At 47.8% G+C, this 24,921-nt stretch overlaps 17 non-coding genes across 17 annotated transcripts; all 17 read right to left on the bottom strand.

Moving 5' to 3' along the window:
* Positions 1-314: 314 nt before the first annotated feature.
* Positions 315-505, bottom strand: LOC142694483 (U2 spliceosomal RNA). Its single transcript, XR_012862691.1, has one exon. It is a non-coding gene; the product is annotated as a U2 spliceosomal RNA (small nuclear RNA).
* A 1,256-nt stretch (positions 506-1,761) lies between these two features.
* LOC142694486 (U2 spliceosomal RNA) lies at positions 1,762-1,952 on the bottom strand. The gene has a single exon (XR_012862692.1). It is a non-coding gene; the product is annotated as a U2 spliceosomal RNA (small nuclear RNA).
* Positions 1,953-3,248: 1,296 nt separating this feature from the next.
* Positions 3,249-3,439, bottom strand: LOC142694487 (U2 spliceosomal RNA). Its single transcript, XR_012862693.1, has one exon. It is a non-coding gene; the product is annotated as a U2 spliceosomal RNA (small nuclear RNA).
* A 1,304-nt stretch (positions 3,440-4,743) lies between these two features.
* On the bottom strand, positions 4,744-4,934 carry LOC142694488 (U2 spliceosomal RNA). The gene has a single exon (XR_012862694.1). It is a non-coding gene; the product is annotated as a U2 spliceosomal RNA (small nuclear RNA).
* A 1,288-nt stretch (positions 4,935-6,222) lies between these two features.
* LOC142694489 (U2 spliceosomal RNA) lies at positions 6,223-6,413 on the bottom strand. The gene has a single exon (XR_012862695.1). It is a non-coding gene; the product is annotated as a U2 spliceosomal RNA (small nuclear RNA).
* A 1,284-nt stretch (positions 6,414-7,697) lies between these two features.
* LOC142694490 (U2 spliceosomal RNA) lies at positions 7,698-7,888 on the bottom strand. Its single transcript, XR_012862696.1, has one exon. It is a non-coding gene; the product is annotated as a U2 spliceosomal RNA (small nuclear RNA).
* Positions 7,889-9,144: 1,256 nt separating this feature from the next.
* Positions 9,145-9,335, bottom strand: LOC142694492 (U2 spliceosomal RNA). Its single transcript, XR_012862698.1, has one exon. It is a non-coding gene; the product is annotated as a U2 spliceosomal RNA (small nuclear RNA).
* Positions 9,336-10,615: 1,280 nt separating this feature from the next.
* Positions 10,616-10,806, bottom strand: LOC142694493 (U2 spliceosomal RNA). Its single transcript, XR_012862699.1, has one exon. It is a non-coding gene; the product is annotated as a U2 spliceosomal RNA (small nuclear RNA).
* Positions 10,807-12,090: 1,284 nt separating this feature from the next.
* LOC142694494 (U2 spliceosomal RNA) lies at positions 12,091-12,281 on the bottom strand. The gene has a single exon (XR_012862700.1). It is a non-coding gene; the product is annotated as a U2 spliceosomal RNA (small nuclear RNA).
* Positions 12,282-13,585: 1,304 nt separating this feature from the next.
* Positions 13,586-13,776, bottom strand: LOC142694495 (U2 spliceosomal RNA). Its single transcript, XR_012862701.1, has one exon. It is a non-coding gene; the product is annotated as a U2 spliceosomal RNA (small nuclear RNA).
* Positions 13,777-15,062: 1,286 nt separating this feature from the next.
* Positions 15,063-15,253, bottom strand: LOC142694497 (U2 spliceosomal RNA). Its single transcript, XR_012862702.1, has one exon. It is a non-coding gene; the product is annotated as a U2 spliceosomal RNA (small nuclear RNA).
* A 1,291-nt stretch (positions 15,254-16,544) lies between these two features.
* LOC142694498 (U2 spliceosomal RNA) lies at positions 16,545-16,735 on the bottom strand. The gene has a single exon (XR_012862703.1). It is a non-coding gene; the product is annotated as a U2 spliceosomal RNA (small nuclear RNA).
* A 1,289-nt stretch (positions 16,736-18,024) lies between these two features.
* Positions 18,025-18,215, bottom strand: LOC142694499 (U2 spliceosomal RNA). Its single transcript, XR_012862704.1, has one exon. It is a non-coding gene; the product is annotated as a U2 spliceosomal RNA (small nuclear RNA).
* Positions 18,216-19,508: 1,293 nt separating this feature from the next.
* LOC142694500 (U2 spliceosomal RNA) lies at positions 19,509-19,699 on the bottom strand. The gene has a single exon (XR_012862705.1). It is a non-coding gene; the product is annotated as a U2 spliceosomal RNA (small nuclear RNA).
* A 1,296-nt stretch (positions 19,700-20,995) lies between these two features.
* Positions 20,996-21,186, bottom strand: LOC142694501 (U2 spliceosomal RNA). The gene has a single exon (XR_012862706.1). It is a non-coding gene; the product is annotated as a U2 spliceosomal RNA (small nuclear RNA).
* A 1,292-nt stretch (positions 21,187-22,478) lies between these two features.
* Positions 22,479-22,669, bottom strand: LOC142694502 (U2 spliceosomal RNA). Its single transcript, XR_012862707.1, has one exon. It is a non-coding gene; the product is annotated as a U2 spliceosomal RNA (small nuclear RNA).
* A 1,300-nt stretch (positions 22,670-23,969) lies between these two features.
* Positions 23,970-24,160, bottom strand: LOC142694504 (U2 spliceosomal RNA). The gene has a single exon (XR_012862709.1). It is a non-coding gene; the product is annotated as a U2 spliceosomal RNA (small nuclear RNA).
* Between the last annotated feature and the right edge of the window lie 761 nt (positions 24,161-24,921).

Raw genomic sequence — 24,921 nt, forward strand, 5'->3', positions numbered from 1 at the left:
ATCAATCAATCAATCAGTGGCTGGCTCAGGTGCAGCTCTTTAACTTACCTAAAAGGGAGGGCGGAGAGAAGACAAGGAAGGTGAATGAGGTGTTCCAATGTGAAATGCCGGAAACACAGAAACACAGACGACACACAACAAGAGGTGGCAATCTATTCATTAATTGCATTTAATCAATGAGCTCATTATCACTCATGCATTGTCCAACAGGTGTTGAAATAATGGGATTAAAAGGGGAGATCCCTTCAGAAAGACAGAAACAATAGCAAAGACAAAAAACACTTTTGGAATCTGCTTTTAGTCAACACATAAGGAAAGGGTGCACCGGTCCTGGAAATACTGCAATACCAGGTCAATGCGTGGAGTGGACAGAGCAAGCTCTATTTCCATCTCCCTGTTCTAAAAATCCATTTAATATATGGTCCCCAGATAGGGGACGTATCAGATATTAAACTGATAAGAACAGATACTACACTTGATCTTAGCCAAAAGGCCGAGAAGCGATAACCCGAACGGGCCGCGCGTTGCCCGAGCCTGCCCGATACTGCTGTTCAGCCCTTGCAGCGATTCAGCCTACTTCTAGGCAATTCCATGGGGCCCTGCAGGCTCACACACTCACAGCTACACGGGAGGTGAATAAAGGCCGGAGAGGAAGCCAGACAGGATTTGCTTCTTTTGCTTGCACCACAATGCAGTGCTGAAAGAGGAGGAATCTACATAAAAACGCCTTCCTGGCAACGCCCAAATGCCCTGCTGCCATGCAGATAAACACTGGCAGCGGCAGCAAGTGCATGCCCACAGCCACCCCTTGTTCCTTCACACCTTGTATCAGCTGTAATCCAGTCCAGTCCAGTGCTGCCTGCTGAGCAGCACTGACCAACACTGCCTGGGCCCAGGCTTTTATCTCTGAGGCCCCATTATGATGTCAGAAAGCTGGCTCTGGAATCCTGAGGGCTCCACTATGACACGTGCAAAGTTCCGTCTGAACTTTATATAAGACGGTGAGGCTCAGTCAGTCACTCAGTGTTGCCTGAGAGGGCAACACTGCAACAGCCGGCCGCCAGGCTGTCTTTTTTTTGCACAGCTAGTTGCCTCCAGGAGGCCACAAGAGGGAGACAAGGGACTGCAAAATGGAAAATAGGCATCCACCAACTTTACAGACAACTTCTCCTTGCTCCTACAACCTCCATCCTTGCACAGTTTGTTATTCTTCTAGGTAACATAGTAACAAATCCAAATTGCTGCTCTCTTTGTAGGCAAGCAAGGCTTTGTTGCAATTGCAATTCTTACTTCTTCTTGAAATGTAGGGACGACAGTACATTCCATCACATCCATCTAGTGTACACAGGTAGGTCCATTGTGGCGGGCAGGCGAGCGGGCGGGCTGCTTTATTGGCTGTTTGCTGTTCCCCTACTCCACTCCACTATTTGACTGTTGTGCTGCATCAATCAATCAATCAATCAGTGGCTGGCTCAGGTGCAGCTCTTTAACTTACCTAAAAGGGAGGGCGGAGAGAAGACAAGGAAGGTGAATGAGGTGTTCCAATGTGAAATGCCGGAAACACAGAAACACAGACGACACACAACAAGAGGTGGCAATCTATTCATTAATTGCATTTAATCAATGAGCTCATTATCACTCATGCATTGTCCAACAGGTGTTGAAATAATGGGATTAAAAGGGGAGATCCCTTCAGAAAGACAGAAACAATAGCAAAGACAAAAAACACTTTTGGAATCTGCTTTTAGTCAACACATAAGGAAAGGGTGCACCGGTCCTGGAAATACTGCAATACCAGGTCAATGCGTGGAGTGGACAGAGCAAGCTCTATTTCCATCTCCCTGTTCTAAAAATCCATTTAATATATGGTCCCCAGATAGGGGACGTATCAGATATTAAACTGATAAGAACAGATACTACACTTGATCTTAGCCAAAAGGCCGAGAAGCGATAACCCGAACGGGCCGCGCGTTGCCCGAGCCTGCCCGATACTGCTGTTCAGCCCTTGCAGCGATTCAGCCTACTTCTAGGCAATTCCATGGGGCCCTGCAGGCTCACACACTCACAGCTACACGGGAGGTGAATAAAGGCCGGAGAGGAAGCCAGACAGGATTTGCTTCTTTTGCTTGCACCACAATGCAGTGCTGAAAGAGGAGGAATCTACATAAAAACGCCTTCCTGGCAACGCCCAAATGCCCTGCTGCCATGCAGATAAACACTGGCAGCGGCAGCAAGTGCATGCCCACAGCCACCCCTTGTTCCTTCACACCTTGTATCAGCTGTAATCCAGTCCAGTCCAGTGCTGCCTGCTGAGCAGCACTGACCAACACTGCCTGGGCCCAGGCTTTTATCTCTGAGGCCCCATTATGATGTCAGAAAGCTGGCTCTGGAATCCTGAGGGCTCCACTATGACACGTGCAAAGTTCCGTCTGAACTTTATATAAGACGGTGAGGCTCAGTCAGTCACTCAGTGTTGCCTGAGAGGGCAACACTGCAACAGCCGGCCGCCAGGCTGTCTTTTTTTTGCACAGCTAGTTGCCTCCAGGAGGCCACAAGAGGGAGACAAGGGACTGCAAAATGGAAAATAGGCATCCACCAACTTTACAGACAACTTCTCCTTGCTCCTACAACCTCCATCCTTGCACAGTTTGTTATTCTTCTAGGTAACATAGTAACAAATCCAAATTGCTGCTCTCTTTGTAGGCAAGCAAGGCTTTGTTGCAGCTGCAATTCTTACTTCTTCTTGAAATGTAGGGACGACAGTACATTCCATCACATCCATCTAGTGTACACAGGTAGGTCCATTGTGGCGGGCAGGCGAGCGGGCGGGCTGCTTTATTGGCTGTTTGCTGTTCCCCTACTCCACTCCACTATTTGACTGTTGTGCTGCATCAATCAATCAATCAATCAATCAATCAATCAATCAATCAATCAATCAATCAATCAATCAGTGGCTGGCTCAGGTGCAGCTCTTTAACTTACCTAAAAGGGAGGGCGGAGAGAAGACAAGGAAGGTGAATGAGGTGTTCCAATGTGAAATGCCGGAAACACAGAAACACAGACGACACACAACAAGAGGTGGCAATCTATTCATTAATTGCATTTAATCAATGAGCTCATTATCACTCATGCATTGTCCAACAGGTGTTGAAATAATGGGATTAAAAGGGGAGATCCCTTCAGAAAGACAGAAACAATAGCAAAGACAAAAAACACTTTTGGAATCTGCTTTTAGTCAACACATAAGGAAAGGGTGCACCGGTCCTGGAAATACTGCAATACCAGGTCAATGCGTGGAGTGGACAGAGCAAGCTCTATTTCCATCTCCCTGTTCTAAAAATCCATTTAATATATGGTCCCCAGATAGGGGACGTATCAGATATTAAACTGATAAGAACAGATACTACACTTGATCTTAGCCAAAAGGCCGAGAAGCGATAACCCGAACGGGCCGCGCGTTGCCCGAGCCTGCCCGATACTGCTGTTCAGCCCTTGCAGCGATTCAGCCTACTTCTAGGCAATTCCATGGGGCCCTGCAGGCTCACACACTCACAGCTACACGGGAGGTGAATAAAGGCCGGAGAGGAAGCCAGACAGGATTTGCTTCTTTTGCTTGCACCACAATGCAGTGCTGAAAGAGGAGGAATCTACATAAAAACGCCTTCCTGGCAACGCCCAAATGCCCTGCTGCCATGCAGATAAACACTGGCAGCGGCAGCAAGTGCATGCCCACAGCCACCCCTTGTTCCTTCACACCTTGTATCAGCTGTAATCCAGTCCAGTCCAGTGCTGCCTGCTGAGCAGCACTGACCAACACTGCCTGGGCCCAGGCTTTTATCTCTGAGGCCCCATTATGATGTCAGAAAGCTGGCTCTGGAATCCTGAGGGCTCCACTATGACACGTGCAAAGTTCCGTCTGAACTTTATATAAGACGGTGAGGCTCAGTCAGTCACTCAGTGTTGCCTGAGAGGGCAACACTGCAACAGCCGGCCGCCAGGCTGTCTTTTTTTTGCACAGCTAGTTGCCTCCAGGAGGCCACAAGAGGGAGACAAGGGACTGCAAAATGGAAAATAGGCATCCACCAACTTTACAGACAACTTCTCCTTGCTCCTACAACCTCCATCCTTGCACAGTTTGTTATTCTTCTAGGTAACATAGTAACAAATCCAAATTGCTGCTCTCTTTGTAGGCAAGCAAGGCTTTGTTGCAACTGCAATTCTTACTTCTTCTTGAAATGTAGGGACGACAGTACATTCCATCACATCCATCTAGTGTACACAGGTAGGTCCATTGTGGCGGGCAGGCGAGCGGGCGGGCTGCTTTATTGGCTGTTTGCTGTTCCCCTACTCCACTCCACTATTTGACTGTTGTGCTGCATCAATCAATCAATCAATCAATCAATCAATCAATCAATCAATCAATCAATCAATCAATCAATCAATCAGTGGCTGGCTCAGGTGCAGCTCTTTAACTTACCTAAAAGGGAGGGCGGAGAGAAGACAAGGAAGGTGAATGAGGTGTTCCAATGTGAAATGCCGGAAACACAGAAACACAGACGACACACAACAAGAGGTGGCAATCTATTCATTAATTGCATTTAATCAATGAGCTCATTATCACTCATGCATTGTCCAACAGGTGTTGAAATAATGGGATTAAAAGGGGAGATCCCTTCAGAAAGACAGAAACAATAGCAAAGACAAAAAACACTTTTGGAATCTGCTTTTAGTCAACACATAAGGAAAGGGTGCACCGGTCCTGGAAATACTGCAATACCAGGTCAATGCGTGGAGTGGACAGAGCAAGCTCTATTTCCATCTCCCTGTTCTAAAAATCCATTTAATATATGGTCCCCAGATAGGGGACGTATCAGATATTAAACTGATAAGAACAGATACTACACTTGATCTTAGCCAAAAGGCCGAGAAGCGATAACCCGAACGGGCCGCGCGTTGCCCGAGCCTGCCCGATACTGCTGTTCAGCCCTTGCAGCGATTCAGCCTACTTCTAGGCAATTCCATGGGGCCCTGCAGGCTCACACACTCACAGCTACACGGGAGGTGAATAAAGGCCGGAGAGGAAGCCAGACAGGATTTGCTTCTTTTGCTTGCACCACAATGCAGTGCTGAAAGAGGAGGAATCTACATAAAAACGCCTTCCTGGCAACGCCCAAATGCCCTGCTGCCATGCAGATAAACACTGGCAGCGGCAGCAAGTGCATGCCCACAGCCACCCCTTGTTCCTTCACACCTTGTATCAGCTGTAATCCAGTCCAGTCCAGTGCTGCCTGCTGAGCAGCACTGACCAACACTGCCTGGGCCCAGGCTTTTATCTCTGAGGCCCCATTATGATGTCAGAAAGCTGGCTCTGGAATCCTGAGGGCTCCACTATGACACGTGCAAAGTTCCGTCTGAACTTTATATAAGACGGTGAGGCTCAGTCAGTCACTCAGTGTTGCCTGAGAGGGCAACACTGCAACAGCCGGCCGCCAGGCTGTCTTTTTTTTGCACAGCTAGTTGCCTCCAGGAGGCCACAAGAGGGAGACAAGGGACTGCAAAATGGAAAATAGGCATCCACCAACTTTACAGACAACTTCTCCTTGCTCCTACAACCTCCATCCTTGCACAGTTTGTTATTCTTCTAGGTAACATAGTAGCAAATCCAAATTGCTGCTCTCTTTGTAGGCAAGCAAGGCTTTGTTGCAACTGCAATTCTTACTTCTTCTTGAAATGTAGGGACGACAGTACATTCCATCACATCCATCTAGTGTACACAGGTAGGTCCATTGTGGCGGGCAGGCGAGCGGGCGGGCTGCTTTATTGGCTGTTTGCTGTTCCCCTACTCCACTCCACTATTTGACTGTTGTGCTGCATCAATCAATCAATCAATCAATCAATCAATCAATCAATCAATCAATCAATCAGTGGCTGGCTCAGGTGCAGCTCTTTAACTTACCTAAAAGGGAGGGCGGAGAGAAGACAAGGAAGGTGAATGAGGTGTTCCAATGTGAAATGCCGGAAACACAGAAACACAGACGACACACAACAAGAGGTGGCAATCTATTCATTAATTGCATTTAATCAATGAGCTCATTATCACTCATGCATTGTCCAACAGGTGTTGAAATAATGGGATTAAAAGGGGAGATCCCTTCAGAAAGACAGAAACAATAGCAAAGACAAAAAACACTTTTGGAATCTGCTTTTAGTCAACACATAAGGAAAGGGTGCACCGGTCCTGGAAATACTGCAATACCAGGTCAATGCGTGGAGTGGACAGAGCAAGCTCTATTTCCATCTCCCTGTTCTAAAAATCCATTTAATATATGGTCCCCAGATAGGGGACGTATCAGATATTAAACTGATAAGAACAGATACTACACTTGATCTTAGCCAAAAGGCCGAGAAGCGATAACCCGAACGGGCCGCGCGTTGCCCGAGCCTGCCCGATACTGCTGTTCAGCCCTTGCAGCGATTCAGCCTACTTCTAGGCAATTCCATGGGGCCCTGCAGGCTCACACACTCACAGCTACACGGGAGGTGAATAAAGGCCGGAGAGGAAGCCAGACAGGATTTGCTTCTTTTGCTTGCACCACAATGCAGTGCTGAAAGAGGAGGAATCTACATAAAAACGCCTTCCTGGCAACGCCCAAATGCCCTGCTGCCATGCAGATAAACACTGGCAGCGGCAGCAAGTGCATGCCCACAGCCACCCCTTGTTCCTTCACACCTTGTATCAGCTGTAATCCAGTCCAGTCCAGTGCTGCCTGCTGAGCAGCACTGACCAACACTGCCTGGGCCCAGGCTTTTATCTCTGAGGCCCCATTATGATGTCAGAAAGCTGGCTCTGGAATCCTGAGGGCTCCACTATGACACGTGCAAAGTTCCGTCTGAACTTTATATAAGACGGTGAGGCTCAGTCAGTCACTCAGTGTTGCCTGAGAGGGCAACACTGCAACAGCCGGCCGCCAGGCTGTCTTTTTTTTGCACAGCTAGTTGCCTCCAGGAGGCCACAAGAGGGAGACAAGGGACTGCAAAATGGAAAATAGGCATCCACCAACTTTACAGACAACTTCTCCTTGCTCCTACAACCTCCATCCTTGCACAGTTTGTTATTCTTCTAGGTAACATAGTAGCAAATCCAAATTGCTGCTCTCTTTGTAGGCAAGCAAGGCTTTGTTGCAACTGCAATTCTTACTTCTTCTTGAAATGTAGGGACGACAGTACATTCCATCACATCCATCTAGTGTACACAGGTAGGTCCATTGTGGCGGGCAGGCGAGCGGGCGGGCTGCTTTATTGGCTGTTTGCTGTTCCCCTACTCCACTCCACTATTTGACTGTTGTGCTGCATCAATCAATCAATCAATCAATCAATCAATCAATCAATCAATCAATCAGTGGCTGGCTCAGGTGCAGCTCTTTAACTTACCTAAAAGGGAGGGCGGAGAGAAGACAAGGAAGGTGAATGAGGTGTTCCAATGTGAAATGCCGGAAACACAGAAACACAGACGACACACAACAAGAGGTGGCAATCTATTCATTAATTGCATTTAATCAATGAGCTCATTATCACTCATGCATTGTCCAACAGGTGTTGAAATAATGGGATTAAAAGGGGAGATCCCTTCAGAAAGACAGAAACAATAGCAAAGACAAAAAACACTTTTGGAATCTGCTTTTAGTCAACACATAAGGAAAGGGTGCACCGGTCCTGGAAATACTGCAATACCAGGTCAATGCGTGGAGTGGACAGAGCAAGCTCTATTTCCATCTCCCTGTTCTAAAAATCCATTTAATATATGGTCCCCAGATAGGGGACGTATCAGATATTAAACTGATAAGAACAGATACTACACTTGATCTTAGCCAAAAGGCCGAGAAGCGATAACCCGAACGGGCCGCGCGTTGCCCGAGCCTGCCCGATACTGCTGTTCAGCCCTTGCAGCGATTCAGCCTACTTCTAGGCAATTCCATGGGGCCCTGCAGGCTCACACACTCACAGCTACACGGGAGGTGAATAAAGGCCGGAGAGGAAGCCAGACAGGATTTGCTTCTTTTGCTTGCACCACAATGCAGTGCTGAAAGAGGAGGAATCTACATAAAAACGCCTTCCTGGCAACGCCCAAATGCCCTGCTGCCATGCAGATAAACACTGGCAGCGGCAGCAAGTGCATGCCCACAGCCACCCCTTGTTCCTTCACACCTTGTATCAGCTGTAATCCAGTCCAGTCCAGTGCTGCCTGCTGAGCAGCACTGACCAACACTGCCTGGGCCCAGGCTTTTATCTCTGAGGCCCCATTATGATGTCAGAAAGCTGGCTCTGGAATCCTGAGGGCTCCACTATGACACGTGCAAAGTTCCGTCTGAACTTTATATAAGACGGTGAGGCTCAGTCAGTCACTCAGTGTTGCCTGAGAGGGCAACACTGCAACAGCCGGCCGCCAGGCTGTCTTTTTTTTGCACAGCTAGTTGCCTCCAGGAGGCCACAAGAGGGAGACAAGGGACTGCAAAATGGAAAATAGGCATCCACCAACTTTACAGACAACTTCTCCTTGCTCCTACAACCTCCATCCTTGCACAGTTTGTTATTCTTCTAGGTAACATAGTAGCAAATCCAAATTGCTGCTCTCTTTGTAGGCAAGCAAGGCTTTGTTGCAACTGCAATTCTTACTTCTTCTTGAAATGTAGGGACGACAGTACATTCCATCACATCCATCTAGTGTACACAGGTAGGTCCATTGTGGCGGGCAGGCGAGCGGGCGGGCTGCTTTATTGGCTGTTTGCTGTTCCCCTACTCCACTCCACTATTTGACTGTTGTGCTGCATCAATCAATCAATCAATCAGTGGCTGGCTCAGGTGCAGCTCTTTAACTTACCTAAAAGGGAGGGCGGAGAGAAGACAAGGAAGGTGAATGAGGTGTTCCAATGTGAAATGCCGGAAACACAGAAACACAGACGACACACAACAAGAGGTGGCAATCTATTCATTAATTGCATTTAATCAATGAGCTCATTATCACTCATGCATTGTCCAACAGGTGTTGAAATAATGGGATTAAAAGGGGAGATCCCTTCAGAAAGACAGAAACAATAGCAAAGACAAAAAACACTTTTGGAATCTGCTTTTAGTCAACACATAAGGAAAGGGTGCACCGGTCCTGGAAATACTGCAATACCAGGTCAATGCGTGGAGTGGACAGAGCAAGCTCTATTTCCATCTCCCTGTTCTAAAAATCCATTTAATATATGGTCCCCAGATAGGGGACGTATCAGATATTAAACTGATAAGAACAGATACTACACTTGATCTTAGCCAAAAGGCCGAGAAGCGATAACCCGAACGGGCCGCGCGTTGCCCGAGCCTGCCCGATACTGCTGTTCAGCCCTTGCAGCGATTCAGCCTACTTCTAGGCAATTCCATGGGGCCCTGCAGGCTCACACACTCACAGCTACACGGGAGGTGAATAAAGGCCGGAGAGGAAGCCAGACAGGATTTGCTTCTTTTGCTTGCACCACAATGCAGTGCTGAAAGAGGAGGAATCTACATAAAAACGCCTTCCTGGCAACGCCCAAATGCCCTGCTGCCATGCAGATAAACACTGGCAGCGGCAGCAAGTGCATGCCCACAGCCACCCCTTGTTCCTTCACACCTTGTATCAGCTGTAATCCAGTCCAGTCCAGTGCTGCCTGCTGAGCAGCACTGACCAACACTGCCTGGGCCCAGGCTTTTATCTCTGAGGCCCCATTATGATGTCAGAAAGCTGGCTCTGGAATCCTGAGGGCTCCACTATGACACGTGCAAAGTTCCGTCTGAACTTTATATAAGACGGTGAGGCTCAGTCAGTCACTCAGTGTTGCCTGAGAGGGCAACACTGCAACAGCCGGCCGCCAGGCTGTCTTTTTTTTGCACAGCTAGTTGCCTCCAGGAGGCCACAAGAGGGAGACAAGGGACTGCAAAATGGAAAATAGGCATCCACCAACTTTACAGACAACTTCTCCTTGCTCCTACAACCTCCATCCTTGCACAGTTTGTTATTCTTCTAGGTAACATAGTAACAAATCCAAATTGCTGCTCTCTTTGTAGGCAAGCAAGGCTTTGTTGCAACTGCAATTCTTACTTCTTCTTGAAATGTAGGGACGACAGTACATTCCATCACATCCATCTAGTGTACACAGGTAGGTCCATTGTGGCGGGCAGGCGAGCGGGCGGGCTGCTTTATTGGCTGTTTGCTGTTCCCCTACTCCACTCCACTATTTGACTGTTGTGCTGCATCAATCAATCAATCAATCAATCAATCAATCAATCAATCAATCAGTGGCTGGCTCAGGTGCAGCTCTTTAACTTACCTAAAAGGGAGGGCGGAGAGAAGACAAGGAAGGTGAATGAGGTGTTCCAATGTGAAATGCCGGAAACACAGAAACACAGACGACACACAACAAGAGGTGGCAATCTATTCATTAATTGCATTTAATCAATGAGCTCATTATCACTCATGCATTGTCCAACAGGTGTTGAAATAATGGGATTAAAAGGGGAGATCCCTTCAGAAAGACAGAAACAATAGCAAAGACAAAAAACACTTTTGGAATCTGCTTTTAGTCAACACATAAGGAAAGGGTGCACCGGTCCTGGAAATACTGCAATACCAGGTCAATGCGTGGAGTGGACAGAGCAAGCTCTATTTCCATCTCCCTGTTCTAAAAATCCATTTAATATATGGTCCCCAGATAGGGGACGTATCAGATATTAAACTGATAAGAACAGATACTACACTTGATCTTAGCCAAAAGGCCGAGAAGCGATAACCCGAACGGGCCGCGCGTTGCCCGAGCCTGCCCGATACTGCTGTTCAGCCCTTTCAGCGATTCAGCCTACTTCTAGGCAATTCCATGGGGCCCTGCAGGCTCACACACTCACAGCTACACGGGAGGTGAATAAAGGCCGGAGAGGAAGCCAGACAGGATTTGCTTCTTTTGCTTGCACCACAATGCAGTGCTGAAAGAGGAGGAATCTACATAAAAACGCCTTCCTGGCAACGCCCAAATGCCCTGCTGCCATGCAGATAAACACTGGCAGCGGCAGCAAGTGCATGCCCACAGCCACCCCTTGTTCCTTCACACCTTGTATCAGCTGTAATCCAGTCCAGTCCAGTGCTGCCTGCTGAGCAGCACTGACCAACACTGCCTGGGCCCAGGCTTTTATCTCTGAGGCCCCATTATGATGTCAGAAAGCTGGCTCTGGAATCCTGAGGGCTCCACTATGACACGTGCAAAGTTCCGTCTGAACTTTATATAAGACGGTGAGGCTCAGTCAGTCACTCAGTGTTGCCTGAGAGGGCAACACTGCAACAGCCGGCCGCCAGGCTGTCTTTTTTTTGCACAGCTAGTTGCCTCCAGGAGGCCACAAGAGGGAGACAAGGGACTGCAAAATGGAAAATAGGCATCCACAAACTTTACAGACAACTTCTCCTTGCTCCTACAACCTCCATCCTTGCACAGTTTGTTATTCTTCTAGGTAACATAGTAACAAATCCAAATTGCTGCTCTCTTTGTAGGCAAGCAAGGCTTTGTTGCAACTGCAATTCTTACTTCTTCTTGAAATGTAGGGACGACAGTACATTCCATCACATCCATCTAGTGTACACAGGTAGGTCCATTGTGGCGGGCAGGCGAGCGGGCGGGCTGCTTTATTGGCTGTTTGCTGTTCCCCTACTCCACTCCACTATTTGACTGTTGTGCTGCATCAATCAATCAATCAATCAATCAATCAATCAATCAATCAATCAATCAGTGGCTGGCTCAGGTGCAGCTCTTTAACTTACCTAAAAGGGAGGGCGGAGAGAAGACAAGGAAGGTGAATGAGGTGTTCCAATGTGAAATGCCGGAAACACAGAAACACAGACGACACACAACAAGAGGTGGCAATCTATTCATTAATTGCATTTAATCAATGAGCTCATTATCACTCATGCATTGTCCAACAGGTGTTGAAATAATGGGATTAAAAGGGGAGATCCCTTCAGAAAGACAGAAACAATAGCAAAGACAAAAAACACTTTTGGAATCTGCTTTTAGTCAACACATAAGGAAAGGGTGCACCGGTCCTGGAAATACTGCAATACCAGGTCAATGCGTGGAGTGGACAGAGCAAGCTCTATTTCCATCTCCCTGTTCTAAAAATCCATTTAATATATGGTCCCCAGATAGGGGACGTATCAGATATTAAACTGATAAGAACAGATACTACACTTGATCTTAGCCAAAAGGCCGAGAAGCGATAACCCGAACGGGCCGCGCGTTGCCCGAGCCTGCCCGATACTGCTGTTCAGCCCTTGCAGCGATTCAGCCTACTTCTAGGCAATTCCATGGGGCCCTGCAGGCTCACACACTCACAGCTACACGGGAGGTGAATAAAGGCCGGAGAGGAAGCCAGACAGGATTTGCTTCTTTTGCTTGCACCACAATGCAGTGCTGAAAGAGGAGGAATCTACATAAAAACGCCTTCCTGGCAACGCCCAAATGCCCTGCTGCCATGCAGATAAACACTGGCAGCGGCAGCAAGTGCATGCCCACAGCCACCCCTTGTTCCTTCACACCTTGTATCAGCTGTAATCCAGTCCAGTCCAGTGCTGCCTGCTGAGCAGCACTGACCAACACTGCCTGGGCCCAGGCTTTTATCTCTGAGGCCCCATTATGATGTCAGAAAGCTGGCTCTGGAATCCTGAGGGCTCCACTATGACACGTGCAAAGTTCCGTCTGAACTTTATATAAGACGGTGAGGCTCAGTCAGTCACTCAGTGTTGCCTGAGAGGGCAACACTGCAACAGCCGGCCGCCAGGCTGTCTTTTTTTTGCACAGCTAGTTGCCTCCAGGAGGCCACAAGAGGGAGACAAGGGACTGCAAAATGGAAAATAGGCATCCACCAACTTTACAGACAACTTCTCCTTGCTCCTACAACCTCCATCCTTGCACAGTTTGTTATTCTTCTAGGTAACATAGTAACAAATCCAAATTGCTGCTCTCTTTGTAGGCAAGCAAGGCTTTGTTGCAACTGCAATTCTTACTTCTTCTTGAAATGTAGGGACGACAGTACATTCCATCACATCCATCTAGTGTACACAGGTAGGTCCATTGTGGCGGGCAGGCGAGCGGGCGGGCTGCTTTATTGGCTGTTTGCTGTTCCCCTACTCCACTCCACTATTTGACTGTTGTGCTGCATCAATCAATCAATCAATCAATCAATCAATCAATCAATCAATCAATCAATCAATCAATCAATCAATCAGTGGCTGGCTCAGGTGCAGCTCTTTAACTTACCTAAAAGGGAGGGCGGAGAGAAGACAAGGAAGGTGAATGAGGTGTTCCAATGTGAAATGCCGGAAACACAGAAACACAGACGACACACAACAAGAGGTGGCAATCTATTCATTAATTGCATTTAATCAATGAGCTCATTATCACTCATGCATTGTCCAACAGGTGTTGAAATAATGGGATTAAAAGGGGAGATCCCTTCAGAAAGACAGAAACAATAGCAAAGACAAAAAACACTTTTGGAATCTGCTTTTAGTCAACACATAAGGAAAGGGTGCACCGGTCCTGGAAATACTGCAATACCAGGTCAATGCGTGGAGTGGACAGAGCAAGCTCTATTTCCATCTCCCTGTTCTAAAAATCCATTTAATATATGGTCCCCAGATAGGGGACGTATCAGATATTAAACTGATAAGAACAGATACTACACTTGATCTTAGCCAAAAGGCCGAGAAGCGATAACCCGAACGGGCCGCGCGTTGCCCGAGCCTGCCCGATACTGCTGTTCAGCCCTTGCAGCGATTCAGCCTACTTCTAGGCAATTCCATGGGGCCCTGCAGGCTCACACACTCACAGCTACACGGGAGGTGAATAAAGGCCGGAGAGGAAGCCAGACAGGATTTGCTTCTTTTGCTTGCACCACAATGCAGTGCTGAAAGAGGAGGAATCTACATAAAAACGCCTTCCTGGCAACGCCCAAATGCCCTGCTGCCATGCAGATAAACACTGGCAGCGGCAGCAAGTGCATGCCCACAGCCACCCCTTGTTCCTTCACACCTTGTATCAGCTGTAATCCAGTCCAGTCCAGTGCTGCCTGCTGAGCAGCACTGACCAACACTGCCTGGGCCCAGGCTTTTATCTCTGAGGCCCCATTATGATGTCAGAAAGCTGGCTCTGGAATCCTGAGGGCTCCACTATGACACGTGCAAAGTTCCGTCTGAACTTTATATAAGACTGAGGCTCAGTCAGTCACTCAGTGTTGCCTGAGAGGGCAACACTGCAACAGCCGGCCGCCAGGCTGTCTTTTTTTTGCACAGCTAGTTGCCTCCAGGAGGCCACAAGAGGGAGACAAGGGACTGCAAAATGGAAAATAGGCATCCACCAACTTTACAGACAACTTCTCCTTGCTCCTACAACCTCCATCCTTGCACAGTTTGTTATTCTTCTAGGTAACATAGTAACAAATCCAAATTGCTGCTCTCTTTGTAGGCAAGCAAGGCTTTGTTGCAACTGCAATTCTTACTTCTTCTTGAAATGTAGGGACGACAGTACATTCCATCACATCCATCTAGTGTACACAGGTAGGTCCATTGTGGCGGGCAGGCGAGCGGGCGGGCTGCTTTATTGGCTGTTTGCTGTTCCCCTACTCCACTCCACTATTTGACTGTTGTGCTGCATCAATCAATCAATCAATCAATCAATCAATCAATCAATCAATCAATCAATCAGTGGCTGGCTCAGGTGCAGCTCTTTAACTTACCTAAAAGGGAGGGCGGAGAGAAGACAAGGAAGGTGAATGAGGTGTTCCAATGTGAAATGCCGGAAACACAGAAACACAGACGACACACAACAAGAGGTGGCAATCTATTCATTAATTGCATTTAATCAATGAGCTCATTATCACTCATGCATTGTCCAACAGGTGTTGAAATAATGGGATTAAAAGGGGAGATCCCTTCAGAAAGACAGAAACAATAGCAAAGACAAAAAACACTTTTGGAATCTGCTTTTAGTCAACACATAAGGAAAGGGTGCACCGGTCCTGGAAATACTGCAATACCAGGTCAATGCGTGGAGTGGACAGAGCAAGCTCTATTTCCATCTCCCTGTTCTAAAAATCCATTTAATATATGGTCCCCAGATAGGGGACGTATCAGATATTAAACTGATAAGAACAGATACTACACTTGATCTTAGCCAAAAGGCCGAGAAGCGATAACCCGAACGGGCCGCGCGTTGCCCGAGCCTGCCCGATACTGCTGTTCAGCCCTTGCAGCGATTCAGCCTACTTCTAGGCAATTCCATGGGGCCCTGCAGGCTCACACACTCACAGCTACACGGGAGGTGAATAAAGGCCGGAGAGGAAGCCAGACAGGATTTGCTTCTTTTGCTTGCACCACAATGCAGTGCTGAAAGAGGAGGAATCTACATAAAAACGCCTTCCTGGCAACGCCCAAATGCCCTGCTGCCATGCAGATAAACACTGGCAGCGGCAGCAAGTGCATGCCCACAGCCACCCCTTGTTCCTTCACACCTTGTATCAGCTGTAATCCAGTCCAGTCCAGTGCTGCCTGCTGAGCAGCACTGACCAACACTGCCTGGGCCCAGGCTTTTATCTCTGAGGCCCCATTATGATGTCAGAAAGCTGGCTCTGGAATCCTGAGGGCTCCACTATGACACGTGCAAAGTTCCGTCTGAACTTTATATAAGACGGTGAGGCTCAGTCAGTCACTCAGTGTTGCCTGAGAGGGCAACACTGCAACAGCCGGCCGCCAGGCTGTCTTTTTTTTGCACAGCTAGTTGCCTCCAGGAGGCCACAAGAGGGAGACAAGGGACTGCAAAATGGAAAATAGGCATCCACCAACTTTACAGACAACTTCTCCTTGCTCCTACAACCTCCATCCTTGCACAGTTTGTTATTCTTCTAGGTAACATAGTAACAAATCCAAATTGCTGCTCTCTTTGTAGGCAAGCAAGGCTTTGTTGCAACTGCAATTCTTACTTCTTCTTGAAATGTAGGGACGACAGTACATTCCATCACATCCATCTAGTGTACACAGGTAGGTCCATTGTGGCGGGCAGGCGAGCGGGCGGGCTGCTTTATTGGCTGTTTGCTGTTCCCCTACTCCACTCCACTATTTGACTGTTGTGCTGCATCATCAATCAATCAATCAATCAATCAATCAATCAATCAATCAATCAATCAATCAGTGGCTGGCTCAGGTGCAGCTCTTTAACTTACCTAAAAGGGAGGGCGGAGAGAAGACAAGGAAGGTGAATGAGGTGTTCCAATGTGAAATGCCGGAAACACAGAAACACAGACGACACACAACAAGAGGTGGCAATCTATTCATTAATTGCATTTAATCAATGAGCTCATTATCACTCATGCATTGTCCAACAGGTGTTGAAATAATGGGATTAAAAGGGGAGATCCCTTCAGAAAGACAGAAACAATAGCAAAGACAAAAAACACTTTTGGAATCTGCTTTTAGTCAACACATAAGGAAAGGGTGCACCGGTCCTGGAAATACTGCAATACCAGGTCAATGCGTGGAGTGGACAGAGCAAGCTCTATTTCCATCTCCCTGTTCTAAAAATCCATTTAATATATGGTCCCCAGATAGGGGACGTATCAGATATTAAACTGATAAGAACAGATACTACACTTGATCTTAGCCAAAAGGCCGAGAAGCGATAACCCGAACGGGCCGCGCGTTGCCCGAGCCTGCCCGATACTGCTGTTCAGCCCTTGCAGCGATTCAGCCTACTTCTAGGCAATTCCATGGGGCCCTGCAGGCTCACACACTCACAGCTACACGGGAGGTGAATAAAGGCCGGAGAGGAAGCCAGACAGGATTTGCTTCTTTTGCTTGCACCACAATGCAGTGCTGAAAGAGGAGGAATCTACATAAAAACGCCTTCCTGGCAACGCCCAAATGCCCTGCTGCCATGCAGATAAACACTGGCAGTGGCAGCAAGTGCATGCCCACAGCCACCCCTTGTTCCTTCACACCTTGTATCAGCTGTAATCCAGTCCAGTCCAGTGCTGCCTGCTGAGCAGCACTGACCAACACTGCCTGGGCCCAGGCTTTTATCTCTGAGGCCCCATTATGATGTCAGAAAGCTGGCTCTGGAATCCTGAGGGCTCCACTATGACACGTGCAAAGTTCCGTCTGAACTTTATATAAGACGGTGAGGCTCAGTCAGTCACTCAGTGTTGCCTGAGAGGGCAACACTGCAACAGCCGGCCGCCAGGCTGTCTTTTTTTTTGCACAGCTAGTTGCCTCCAGGAGGCCACAAGAGGGAGACAAGGGACTGCAAAATGGAAAATAGGCATCCACCAACTTTACAGACAACTTCTCCTTGCTCCTACAACCTCCATCCTTGCACAGTTTGTTATTCTTCTAGGTAACATAGTAACAAATCCAAATTGCTGCTCTCTTTGTAGGCAAGCAAGGCTTTGTTGCAACTGCAATTCTTACTTCTTCTTGAAATGTAGGGACGACAGTACATTCCATCACATCCATCTAGTGTACACAGGTAGGTCCATTGTGGCGGGCAGGCGAGCGGGCGGGCTGCTTTATTGGCTGTTTGCTGTTCCCCTACTCCACTCCACTATTTGACTGTTGTGCTGCATCAATCAATCAATCAATCAATCAATCAATCAATCAATCAATCAATCAATCAGTGGCTGGCTCAGGTGCAGCTCTTTAACTTACCTAAAAGGGAGGGCGGAGAGAAGACAAGGAAGGTGAATGAGGTGTTCCAATGTGAAATGCCGGAAACACAGAAACACAGACGACACACAACAAGAGGTGGCAATCTATTCATTAATTGCATTTAATCAATGAGCTCATTATCACTCATGCATTGTCCAACAGGTGTTGAAATAATGGGATTAAAAGGGGAGATCCCTTCAGAAAGACAGAAACAATAGCAAAGACAAAAAACACTTTTGGAATCTGCTTTTAGTCAACACATAAGGAAAGGGTGCACCGGTCCTGGAAATACTGCAATACCAGGTCAATGCGTGGAGTGGACAGAGCAAGCTCTATTTCCATCTCCCTGTTCTAAAAATCCATTTAATATATGGTCCCCAGATAGGGGACGTATCAGATATTAAACTGATAAGAACAGATACTACACTTGATCTTAGCCAAAAGGCCGAGAAGCGATAACCCGAACGGGCCGCGCGTTGCCCGAGCCTGCCCGATACTGCTGTTCAGCCCTTGCAGCGATTCAGCCTACTTCTAGGAAATTCCATGGGGCCCTGCAGGCTCACACACTCACAGCTACACGGGAGGTGAATAAAGGCCGGAGAGGAAGCCAGACAGGATTTGCTTCTTTTGCTTGCACCACAATGCAGTGCTGAAAGAGGAGGAATCTACATAAAAACGCCTTCCTGGCAACGCCCAAATGCCCTGCTGCCATGCAGATAAACACTGGCAGCGGCAGCAAGTGCATGCCCACAGCCACCCCTTGTTCCTTCACACCTTGTATCAGCTGTAATCCAGTCCAGTCCAGTGCTGCCTGCTGAGCAGCACTGACCAACACTGCCTTGGCCCAGGCTTTTATCTCTGAGGCCCCATTATGATGTCAGAAAGCTGGCTCTGGAATCCTGAGGGCTCCACTATGACACGTGCAAAGTTCCGTCTGAACTTTATATAAGACGGTGAGGCTCAGTCAGTCACTCAGTGTTGCCTGAGAGGGCAACACTGCAACAGCCGGCCGCCAGGCTGTCTTTTTTTTTGCACAGCTAGTTGCCTCCAGGAGGCCACAAGAGGGAGACAAGGGACTGCAAAATGGAAAATAGGCATCCACCAACTTTACAGACAACTTCTCCTTGCTCCTACAACCTCCATCCTTGCACAGTTTGTTATTCTTCTAGGTAACATAGTAACAAATCCAAATTGCTGCTCTCTTTGTAGGCAAGCAAGGCTTTGTTGCAACTGCAATTCTTACTTCTTCTTGAAATGTAGGGACGACAGTACATTCCATCACATCCATCTAGTGTACACAGGTAGGTCCATTGTGGCGGGCAGGCGAGCGGGCGGGCTGCTTTATTGGCTGTTTGCTGTTCCCCTACTCCACTCCACTATTTGACTGTTGTGCTGCATCAATCAATCAATCAATCAATCAATCAATCAATCAATCAATCAATCAATCAATCAGTGGCTGGCTCAGGTGCAGCTCTTTAACTTACCTAAAAGGGAGGGCGGAGAGAAGACAAGGAAGGTGAATGAGGTGTTCCAATGTGAAATGCCGGAAACACAGAAACACAGACGACACACAACAAGAGGTGGCAATCTATTCATTAATTGCATTTAATCAATGAGCTCATTATCACTCATGCATTGTCCAACAGGTGTTGAAATAATGGGATTAAAAGGGGAGATCCCTTCAGAAAGACAGAAACAATAGCAAAGACAAAAAACACTTTTGGAATCTGCTTTTAGTCAACACATAAGGAAAGGGTGCACCGGTCCTGGAAATACTGCAATACCAGGTCAATGCGTGGAGTGGACAGAGCAAGCTCTATTTCCATCTCCCTGTTCTAAAAATCCATTTAATATATGGTCCCCAGATAGGGGACGTATCAGATATTAAACTGATAAGAACAGATACTACACTTGATCTTAGCCAAAAGGCCGAGAAGCGATAACCCGAACGGGCCGCGCGTTGCCCGAGCCTGCCCGATACTGCTGTTCAGCCCTTGCAGCGATTCAGCCTACTTCTAGGCAATTCCATGGGGCCCTGCAGGCTCACACACTCACAGCTACACGGGAGGTGAATAAAGGCCGGAGAGGAAGCCAGACAGGATTTGCTTCTTTTGCTTGCACCACAATGCAGTGCTGAAAGAGGAGGAATCTACATAAAAACGCCTTCCTGGCAACGCCCAAATGCCCTGCTGCCATGCAGATAAACACTGGCAGCGGCAGCAAGTGCATGCCCACAGCCACCCCTTGTTCCTTCACACCTTGTATCAGCTGTAATCCAGTCCAGTCCAGTGCTGCCTGCTGAGCAGCACTGACCAACACTGCCTGGGCCCAGGCTTTTATCTCTGAGGCCCCATTATGATGTCAGAAAGCTGGCTCTGGAATCCTGAGGGCTCCACTATGACACGTGCAAAGTTCCGTCTGAACTTTATATAAGACGGTGAGGCTCAGTCAGTCACTCAGTGTTGCTTGAGAGGGCAACACTGCAACAGCCGGCCGCCAGGCTGTCTTTTTTTTGCACAGCTAGTTGCCTCCAGGAGGCCACAAGAGGGAGACAAGGGACTGCAAAATGGAAAATAGGCATCCACCAACTTTACAGACAACTTCTCCTTGCTCCTACAACCTCCATCCTTGCACAGTTTGTTATTCTTCTAGGTAACATAGTAACAAATCCAAATTGCTGCTCTCTTTGTAGGCAAGCAAGGCTTTGTTGCAACTGCAATTCTTACTTCTTCTTGAAATGTAGGGACGACAGTACATTCCATCACATCCATCTAGTGTACACAGGTAGGTCCATTGTGGCGGGCAGGCGAGCGGGCGGGCTGCTTTATTGGCTGTTTGCTGTTCCCCTACTCCACTCCACTATTTGACTGTTGTGCTGCATCAATCAATCAATCAATCAATCAATCAATCAATCAATCAATCAATCAATCAATCAATCAGTGGCTGGCTCAGGTGCAGCTCTTTAACTTACCTAAAAGGGAGGGCGGAGAGAAGACAAGGAAGGTGAATGAGGTGTTCCAATGTGAAATGCCGGAAACACAGAAACACAGACGACACACAACAAGAGGTGGCAATCTATTCATTAATTGCATTTAATCAATGAGCTCATTATCACTCATGCATTGTCCAACAGGTGTTGAAATAATGGGATTAAAAGGGGAGATCCCTTCAGAAAGACAGAAACAATAGCAAAGACAAAAAACACTTTTGGAATCTGCTTTTAGTCAACACATAAGGAAAGGGTGCACCGGTCCTGGAAATACTGCAATACCAGGTCAATGCGTGGAGTGGACAGAGCAAGCTCTATTTCCATCTCCCTGTTCTAAAAATCCATTTAATATATGGTCCCCAGATAGGGGACGTATCAGATATTAAACTGATAAGAACAGATACTACACTTGATCTTAGCCAAAAGGCCGAGAAGCGATAACCCGAACGGGCCGCGCGTTGCCCGAGCCTGCCCGATACTGCTGTTCAGCCCTTGCAGCGATTCAGCCTACTTCTAGGCAATTCCATGGGGCCCTGCAGGCTCACACACTCACAGCTACACGGGAGGTGAATAAAGGCCGGAGAGGAAGCCAGACAGGATTTGCTTCTTTTGCTTGCACCACAATGCAGTGCTGAAAGAGGAGGAATCTACATAAAAACGCCTTCCTGGCAACGCCCAAATGCCCTGCTGCCATGCAGATAAACACTGGCAGCGGCAGCAAGTGCATGCCCACAGCCACCCCTTGTTCCTTCACACCTTGTATCAGCTGTAATCCAGTCCAGTCCAGTGCTGCCTGCTGAGCAGCACTGACCAACACTGCCTGGGCCCAGGCTTTTATCTCTGAGGCCCCATTATGATGTCAGAAAGCTGGCTCTGGAATCCTGAGGGCTCCACTATGACACGTGCAAAGTTCCGTCTGCACTTTATATAAGACGGTGAGGCTCAGTCAGTCACTCAGTGTTGCCTGAGAGGGCAACACTGCAACAGCCGGCCGCCAGGCTGTCTTTTTTTTGCACAGCTAGTTGCCTCCAGGAGGCCACAAGAGGGAGACAAGGGACTGCAAAATGGAAAATAGGCATCCACCAACTTTACAGACAACTTCTCCTTGCTCCTACAACCTCCATCCTTGCACAGTTTGTTATTCTTCTAGGTAACATAGTAACAAATCCAAATTGCTGCTCTCTTTGTAGGCAAGCAAGGCTTTGTTGCAACTGCAATTCTTACTTCTTCTTGAAATGTAGGGACGACAGTACATTCCATCACATACATCTAGTGTACACAGGTAGGTCCATTGTGGCTGGCAGGCGAGCGGGCGGGCTGCTTTATTGGCTGTTTGCTGTTCCCCTACTCCACTCCACTATTTGACTGTTGTGCTGCATCAATCAATCAATCAATCAATCAATCAATCAATCAATCAATCAATCAATCAATCAGTGGCTGGCTCAGGTGCAGCTCTTTAACTTACCTAAAAGGGAGGGCGGAGAGAAGACAAGGAAGGTGAATGAGGTGTTCCAATGTGAAATGCCGGAAACACAGAAACACAGACGACACACAACAAGAGGTGGCAATCTATTCATTAATTGCATTTAATCAATGAGCTCATTATCACTCATGCATTGTCCAACAGGTGTTGAAATAATGGGATTAAAAGGGGAGATCCCTTCAGAAAGACAGAAACAATAGCAAAGACAAAAAACACTTTTGGAATCTGCTTTTAGTCAACACATAAGGAAAGGGTGCACCGGTCCTGGAAATACTGCAATACCAGGTCAATGCGTGGAGTGGACAGAGCAAGCTCTATTTCCATCTCCCTGTTCTAAAAATCCATTTAATATATGGTCCCCAGATAGGGGACGTATCAGATATTAAACTGATAAGAACAGATACTACACTTGATCTTAGCCAAAAGGCCGAGAAGCGATAACCCGAACGGGCCGCGCGTTGCCCGAGCCTGCCCGATACTGCTGTTCAGCCCTTGCAGCGATTCAGCCTACTTCTAGGCAATTCCATGGGGCCCTGCAGGCTCACACACTCACAGCTACACGGGAGGTGAATAAAGGCCGGAGAGGAAGCCAGACAGGATTTGCTTCTTTTGCTTGCACCACAATGCAGTGCTGAAAGAGGAGGAATCTACATAAAAACGCCTTCCTGGCAACGCCCAAATGCCCTGCTGCCATGCAGATAAACACTGGCAGCGGCAGCAAGTGCATGCCCACAGCCACCCCTTGTTCCTTCACACCTTGTATCAGCTGTAATCCAGTCCAGTCCAGTGCTGCCTGCTGAGCAGCACTGACCAACACTGCCTGGGCCCAGGCTTTTATCTCTGAGGCCCCATTATGATGTCAGAAAGCTGGCTCTGGAATCCTGAGGGCTCCACTATGACACGTGCAAAGTTCCGTCTGAACTTTATATAAGACGGTGAGGCTCAGTCAGTCACTCAGTGTTGCCTGAGAGGGCAACACTGCAACAGCCGGCCGCCAGGCTGTCTTTTTTTTGCACAGCTAGTTGCCTCCAGGAGGCCACAAGAGGGAGACAAGGGACTGCAAAATGGAAAATAGGCATCCACCAACTTTACAGACAACTTCTCCTTGCTCCTACAACCTCCATCCTTGCACAGTTTGTTATTCTTCTAGGTAACATAGTAACAAATCCAAATTGCTGCTCTCTTTGTAGGCAAGCAAGGCTTTGTTGCAACTGCAATTCTTACTTCTTCTTGAAATGTAGGGACGACAGTACATTCCATCACATCCATCTAGTGTACACAGGTAGGTCCATTGTGGCGGGCAGGCGAGCGGGCGGGCTGCTTTATTGGCTGTTTGCTGTTCCCCTACTCCACTCCACTATTTGACTGTTGTGCTGTATCAATCAATCAATCAATCAATCAATCAATCAATCAATCAATCAATCAATCAATCAATCAATCAGTGGCTGGCTCAGGTGCAGCTCTTTAACTTACCTAAAAGGGAGGGCGGAGAGAAGACAAGGAAGGTGAATGAGGTGTTCCAATGTGAAATGCCGGAAACACAGAAACACAGACGACACACAACAAGAGGTGGCAATCTATTCATTAATTGCATTTAATCAATGAGCTCATTATCACTCATGCATTGTCCAACAGGTGTTGAAATAATGGGATTAAAAGGGGAGATCCCTTCAGAAAGACAGAAACAATAGCAAAGACAAAAAACACTTTTGGAATCTGCTTTTAGTCAACACATAAGGAAAGGGTGCACCGGTCCTGGAAATACTGCAATACCAGGTCAATGCGTGGAGTGGACAGAGCAAGCTCTATTTCCATCTCCCTGTTCTAAAAATCCATTTAATATATGGTCCCCAGATAGGGGACGTATCAGATATTAAACTGATAAGAACAGATACTACACTTGATCTTAGCCAAAAGGCCGAGAAGCGATAACCCGAACGGGCCGCGCGTTGCCCGAGCCTGCCCGATACTGCTGTTCAGCCCTTGCAGCGATTCAGCCTACTTCTAGGCAATTCCATGGGGCCCTGCAGGCTCACACACTCACAGCTACACGGGAGGTGAATAAAGGCCGGAGAGGAAGCCAGACAGGATTTGCTTCTTTTGCTTGCACCACAATGCAGTGCTGAAAGAGGAGGAATCTACATAAAAACGCCTTCCTGGCAACGCCCAAATGCCCTGCTGCCATGCAGATAAACACTGGCAGCGGCAGCAAGTGCATGCCCACAGCCACCCCTTGTTCCTTCACACCTTGTATCAGCTGTAATCCAGTCCAGTCCAGTGCTGCCTGCTGAGCAGCACTGACCAACACTGCCTGGGCCCAGGCTTTTATCTCTGAGGCCCCATTATGATGTCAGAAAGCTGGCTCTGGAATCCTGAGGGCTCCACTATGACACGTGCAAAGTTCCGTCTGAACTTTATATAAGACGGTGAGGCTCAGTCAGTCACTCAGTGTTGCCTGAGAGGGCAACACTGCAACAGCCAGCCGCCAGGCTGTCTTTTTTTTGCACAGCTAGTTGCCTCCAGGAGGCCACAAGAGGGAGACAAGGGACTGCAAAATGGAAAATAGGCATCCACCAACTTTACAGACAACTTCTCCTTGCTCCTACAACCTCCATCCTTGCACAGTTTGTTATTCTTCTAGGTAACATAGTAACAAATCCAAATTGCTGCTCTCTTTGTAGGCAAGCAAGG

This window comes from Rhinoderma darwinii (genome assembly GCF_050947455.1).
Source record: "Rhinoderma darwinii isolate aRhiDar2 chromosome 5 unlocalized genomic scaffold, aRhiDar2.hap1 SUPER_5_unloc_46, whole genome shotgun sequence".
NCBI classification, from domain to species: Eukaryota; Metazoa; Chordata; class Amphibia; order Anura; family Rhinodermatidae; genus Rhinoderma; species Rhinoderma darwinii.